A 6,991-nucleotide genomic window follows, 5' to 3' on the forward strand; every position below is an offset into this window, starting at 1 on the left:
TATGGGGTAAATTTTTCAAAACCATTTAAGTGATTTAGCAGCTGATGTCCTATTCCAAAAAGTGACTTAGGCACTAAGTCTCACTGAACTTCAGTGGAATGATGATAAGACAGTGCGTGCCGCTATAGAAGACCCTGGGAGTCAAACAACTGTTGCAAAAGTGTGCCCCAAGCTCACCTCCTAGTAAAACTGCCCCGGCCAGCAGCATTCCTGTGGTAGAGAACATAACACTTGTTTCTGCATCACCACAGTATGCTGGGCAGGGCCTGTTTTGGATCTGTAGTCACACCTGACAACCTCAATTCAATTGGCTGTCCTGACCCTCGATGCTTTTCTACCACTAGTGTCAGCTGGAAGAAATCTGCGGCTTTGAAACCAGAAAAGTCTTTCTGCTGAACACACTGTTTATTTCATCTCACAAATGAAAAATTGTTTAGTCGGCTGCTGGCTGGCTGGACTACGGAAGGAAAATGTGAAAAAGGGAATCCACGCCAGGAGTAAAACTGTGTGCTGCTTTGTGTCTATCAGATGTAAAAATAACTCAATAGAAATGAAAATGTAACTATATCTCCTGCAAGCTGAACAGTAAAAGCAGATACACTCAGTGCTGTTATTCACCACCTTGTGGAATTACAGCTTTAGGCTTTTTATTACCTGTAGTTGCTGAAGAAACCAATCATAGTACCAGGGAGCTAGACCTTATCCATAGAACTGTGCCAATCCACGTACCTCACCTTTACATCCATGGGTATCTACATCCACCGATGTGAATGCAGGTTATCTGTGGCTGATTGTTGCTGTTACAGACACAGATACAAATTTTGTATCTAGAACTCTGCACGTTTCTGGATCTTCACTTTACATACTTGGGTCTGTGAATCATTTTTGCAGATCCAGATGCAGATACAAATTTTGTAGGCACACTGGGCTTTGCTTACTTGCCTAAATTCTTCGGCATTTAAAGCTACAGCCATTTCATCAGATTGTCCTCTTTCCTAACTTCTGCAAAAGTCATGGAAGCTGTACACTGAAAAAGCTAGACAGTGATTATGTTTGTCATTATTTAACGCTCATGAAATGTGTTATATTGATGTTTAGGCCTGTTAACCTGCAGATCAGTTACAGCAAGCATAACAGCAGCAGCAGATGCTCCCTCCTATTCTCTTATCAATATGCCTGAACTCTAAACTGAAGGAACTATTTTTGAAATGAGGGGGCCATTCAGTTTCCATAGCCCAGTCCACAGCCTTGTGACAGACTACAAATGAGGGTGGCAATTAGCAGCAAGCACAATGTTAATTTTGTCATGGCATCTGTCCACGAGACAACAGCTTAACACCATCATCTCATTTCCAACAAGTGAATAGTGCTCCATGAGCATAATGGACCTCACTGGTGGATTGGATTGCTATAACCTTGTCCTACTCCTCCCATGCTGATTTGTATCATAGTGAATTAGAACTTCACAAACCCAGTTCACCAGGCTGGATTTTCCAATAATAAACAATGTAAGAGGTCTCCTTATACTGGATAGATTTCCTGAACTGTTTTTAAAGTATGCTTCCAAGTTGCTATAAAATATCAACATCTTGGCCAACTGTCCTTGATTGGAAAAATCCCAAGTTTTCCCCTGCCAAATGGTGAAATGCTATCACTGATGCAGTCTGAAAGGAATCAGGAAAAGACAGGGGATGTTGTAAAATGTAAAACTTATTTAGCAATTCCAAAACACATTAGCTCATTTTAAAGCTTGTAAGTACAAGACTGTTTTGCTTAACTTGGAGAAATCAGCACTCAGTCATGTTGGACTATGTTCAGTTTGAGTATGTTTAAGAGCAACCTTTCTCCCTTACTCTCAACGTAAGCCATAAGGCTGTCATAGTGCGGGGGAAAGGTTGGTTATTCTTTCTGCAATAAATGTTTGAGTGAATGACAAACAGCAAATGTGCCAGATGGCTGGGCTCAGAGGTTCAGTTAGCCATTGGTATTAGAAGTGTCCTTATACATTGATTTGGTAATTGTTTTTACTGTGTTAGGTACAATATTTTAATATGAGGCTTTGCAAACTGTTTATGTGGACTCACAATTCTGGATCACCCCATTTATTCTTGGATGTAAAAGACATGCTCCTATTAACACTCCATGTGTGACCCAACTGCTTGTCCATAGTGAGAGAATATTTCCAGCATAAGTCCCAAAATTTTCACCTGATATTTTTCTAAAAGGACAAGGGCATTTTAGTATAAGCTTATCTTTCCTGATTCTAATTCTCATATGCTCCCAGATTGGTTTTCTGTGCTCATATTCTATATTCATATATTTTAGCAAATATGGTCCTTTCTAAAGTACTTTCAAATCTTTATTCCTAGTCTTTATCAAGAAGTCTCTGGTGGTTTCAAACACTTCAAACTGATTTTATGGCCCCTTTCTATTCACTCCATGCTCTAATATTCAGATCGAACAGTTGGATCTATTTTTATTTATAATTTATTTAGTAGAGCCTTCACGCCCTCACCTGAATTGCGCTGGACATAAGGATACAACATGAGATTGCAATGTGGTTGATATGAGAAGCTAGGAAAATGATCTCGACAGCAGACTTTTGAGGTGGGAGTAAGGTAGCACTTGACAAGACCAGAAAGACTGATTAGTCATTGAGTGAGAAGAGAAAGGTGGGCAAAGATTCATAGGCTAATTTTGGTCATTATGAGTTTAGGCTGACATCTGGACATCCAGGAGATGTCAGAAAGAGAAGCTGAGATGTTAGTCTGGACAGAAGGAAAGACAAATGCAGAAAAAAGATGTAAGTCTGGGAGTCAGCGGCATAGAAATGATTGTTGAAGTCATGTTTGTGAAAGGTATCATCCAGAGCCAGGGGGCAGAGGAGGAGATTGGGCCAATGATAGATCCAGTTTTGGAAATAATAAAAAACTAGAGTTTAGTAACTAATTTCAATGGAATCCCCATGGAAATATATTTCCAGCTGGAACAAGTTCAGCTCATGGCTATTCTTTGTTTCCTACCTGCTAACCAATTGTCAGTTGAATGAGCCAATTCTCCTCTTACTGTATGATTCTATAATTTAGGTAGTTAATATTACTGCCAGCAGAAAATCCGCAAGCACAATGATGTTCTGAGCAAACATTCATGCACACGTTAAACTCAGGTAGAATTAAGACCAAATGCTCCTCCTCCCATTATGTCCCACTCTCTTGCGCCTTAGAGAATCAAGCCCTGAAACTCTGCACTAGGACAGGCTGTGGAGAAGCCCCTTGAGCACAGACCACTGCTCTGCAGAGATTACATGAAAAAGTCTGCAAGTGGGGGTTGGGAAAAGGGTTTATTAAAACCATCAGTATTACGTAATGGTTCTGCCAAGTGCTATTGGCAGCAAAAAGAACATGATTCTATTTCCTTCTGAACATTTAAACACTAGCAAAAGCCCCTATGCACAAACCTCTCTAGGAGCTACTGAGTCCATGGGGTTAAAATTAAGGGAATTTTACTGGCAGGCATGGGCACGTATAGGGCAAGAGATAACACAATAAACTTGGCGAAGGCAGTTATTAGTAAAATAACACTATTTATCACTCTGTTCTGGACTTGTCTGTACTTCTGTCCAGACTAAAATCTCAGCTGCTCTTTCCAACATCTCTCCTACATCTACATGTCAAGTTAAACTCATCATGACCAAAACTGACCTCTGAGTTAATACATTAGTTGGGCTTTGTGCCCCCTTAGTGTGTCTTAGCAATAGTTTTAGCGTCAGTTGTAACTTTATCCCAAGTATATACTATACTTTCAATTCATGCTAGAAGGGCTGCGACAAGTACCCAGATAAAGGCAGTGGCTCAGCAGTACTGTTTGCAGTTCACGTACTCTTGGTGAATTACAGAAAACATGCAATGACGAAACAAACATTAGGCAGTACGTCATATAAAGACAGAACTGAAATCATACCATATAACTTAGGTAACTAGTCAACATAGCATATATTCTCAAATGTCCTCATTTAAATTTGCATTCAGCAAATATTTGAGCATTTGAATTAAAAATGGTTTCTTATAAGCATTCTTCCCAGTGAAGCATGACTCAGGTGCATTTAATATTCTGAGACAGTGGACACAGGAAGGTTAGAAACATGACCAAAATGACATTTGTTTTGAAATCTGAATACATATTCATAGGAATTTTCCCAGTTGCTTTAAGTACTACATGTACCATCCCTTGCAACATTGTACGGCGACAGCAGAAATAATAAAATAGGACCAGGCATGGCACATAGGACAATACACTGTATTCACAGAAATGGTATAAGCCTCCCTTCTTATTAGGGCTCAGATCTTGACGTAAAAAATCTTTCTAAGTAGTAATACCTTCCATCACAGGTCGGCTCATTGACCTCCAGGATACGAGTCAGTGTGAGTAAGGCATACAATCTGGTCCCAAAGAAACAGAAGATTTACCTATTTAATTTTGAGGGGCCACACAATACTATTAAACAATAAGAAAAATTATGTTTTATTTGTTGCTTTAGCCTGATGGTGATATCTTATTGCAGCCTTCTGAATATGAAGTATTCATTCAGCACTTGTTTTATATGGTATAATACGCAGCCACTCAAATCAGCCAATACTAAATATTTCTTTTCTAAATCCATGTTGTTTACAACATGACTGCTACATATGTTCTCTCTTTATTTGCTCCGCAGAATTATTTCCATGCTTTTCGTATGCTACAGATGTTAAATTAATGGTTTATAGTTTTCTAAACTGGTTTGCTCTTCATCCTTTGTTGCAATATTGGTACCACATTTACAGATTTCTAAACCTCCTGAAACCTCACATGAACTTGGAGAGTATGGTGGCTTTCACCAACTCATGAGCTCTCAATCCATTCTCCTTTCAAACACCAGGATAAACATCGGTTTAAGCATGCTGGTTCCTTAGCATCCCTTACTTTCTGTATGTCTGTTGCTCATTTATCTTGAGGTTATCATATACCCCAAACACAAGCTGTAGCTACTGTTTGGTGATAGCTTTTCCACAATGTAGTAAGGCACATTAGCAGCCAACTGAACGCCAGGATAATTTATTTAGCCACTGCATTTTTAAATCTTTCTTTCTTTTTTGTTTGTTTGTTTGTTTTGGTAAACGCTCTTAAGTGTGGGACAATTTGTACTCCAGGAAAGAGTGGAGCCAACTATCTAAATATGCAGAGAATACAACAAAGAGAGAGAAAGAAAACTGCTAAGAGCCAGAGATTCTGCTGCCCTTAGTCAGCTGGGTTAGCCATTGACAGGAGTTGTACTGAAGCCAATTGGCCTCCATTGGCTTCTGGGTAAAGTAAGGCTCTACTGAATTTACGGGAGGAGGGATCTGGCCCTCAATGAGTTCAAGGACAAAAATTAATTAAAGTATAAGATCTCATTCTCATTTATTGACTCAACTATTTGTACAATAAAGGTGAGGAAAAAACCCATAAGATTTCTATTGCTCATTTAGAAGTCTGCAGGATCCTGACTCAAAATGTAAATAAGGTATAAGAGTATCTCTGAGGAAAACTGGATTGATTTATTTTGGCAGTAACAGTTTTCTCAAATACATGTTATAATCCTTAGGAAAATATTTTGATGTTTTATAAGCAATATATATGTGATTTTTAAACTGGTAAAGCATTCCCTTGTTTTCTCTTTCCTTTCCTCTCCTCTTCCCCATATTATCGAGCAAACACATTCCTTCTAAACTTAAATTATAGTTTGGGTTAAGAGTATCTGTGTTGTAAAACATGAACTGACATTTCAAATTCCGTTTAGGAAAACAGAGGAAAATTCCTCCATTCCTCTTCAAAAAAAACAAAACAAAACCCTTTAACCTAAATTTCTACTTTTGGGAGTCAACAGAAATTTAAGAACAATCATTAGAATGTCATTAACTAAGACTATGCACCGTTATGACTCAGTTTCTTACGCACTCACATAAATGAAAACAAACCAAAGCATAAGTGCTGTATGCTAAAGGCTAGCCTGTGGTAATTCCTGATGGTTTGACTAGCTCTATTCTGCCACAGCAGGATTTGAGAAACTGCCATTATCTTTAATTTGAATAGCAGGAGAATCAGGTCCCTGGGTGTAGGAACTAGAGCTATTTCTTACTGCCATTTGCAGGATTTAGATATGTTAAGGATTACAGTGGGGATGGCTACAGAGTTGATAAATGCCTCTCTCTTGCACATCTCTCACCAGGGCTGCATGTAAACGGAAACATCGCCAATGAGACACATGCACGTCAAGATTTCCAGATTCTATTATCATAATTATCTGTTCCTTCATCTTTTCAGTTTTCCAGATTGGGGATGGGGGAGGGATGCAATAATTTAATAGACCATGGAAAAATTAACAGAGCAAGAAGGATCACATATAATCTCTGTTTTACAATTAATTTGCATTAAATTTAGTCCCTGAAGTCCAAAGTATCCCTGATTTACTGTTTGCTTGCCCTAATGTGTTTTCCAGATGGAGAATCATGAAAGAGAGGTAATTTGTAAAGCTGCTTCTAATCTTGTGCCGTATTATTTTGTCTGTCTTTGGAGTTCTGAAAGTAATTAAAAAGTATACTGGAAATGACCCTGTGTCATAGTACCTGTAGAATACAGGTGCAGCCAATAGTGATTTCGGTAAATAAGGAATGGTTTCCAGAGGTTGCTTATACTGATCATCATTCTCCTAGGCGCTGAGAATCCCCAACTCCATCCAATTCACGTTGGTCAAGGTCAAACCAAATTTACAACCTGTAAAAGAAAATCAGCAAATTGAAAAAAGAATCTATGTTGGGTTGAACACATGTGCTACCCTAAACATTTTGTTTGGGGCATTTTTAAAAGCCTAAATTTACAAAGATGCAGTGGCACATCAACAGGGATATTTTAAAGACTGTACTGAAAGAGCCAGGCAGAAGTTTGATGTCTACTGATCAGTAATTAGAATTGTTTA

The sequence above is a fragment of the Carettochelys insculpta genome, chromosome 6 (assembly GCF_033958435.1).
Source record: "Carettochelys insculpta isolate YL-2023 chromosome 6, ASM3395843v1, whole genome shotgun sequence".
Taxonomy (NCBI): domain Eukaryota; kingdom Metazoa; phylum Chordata; order Testudines; family Carettochelyidae; genus Carettochelys; species Carettochelys insculpta.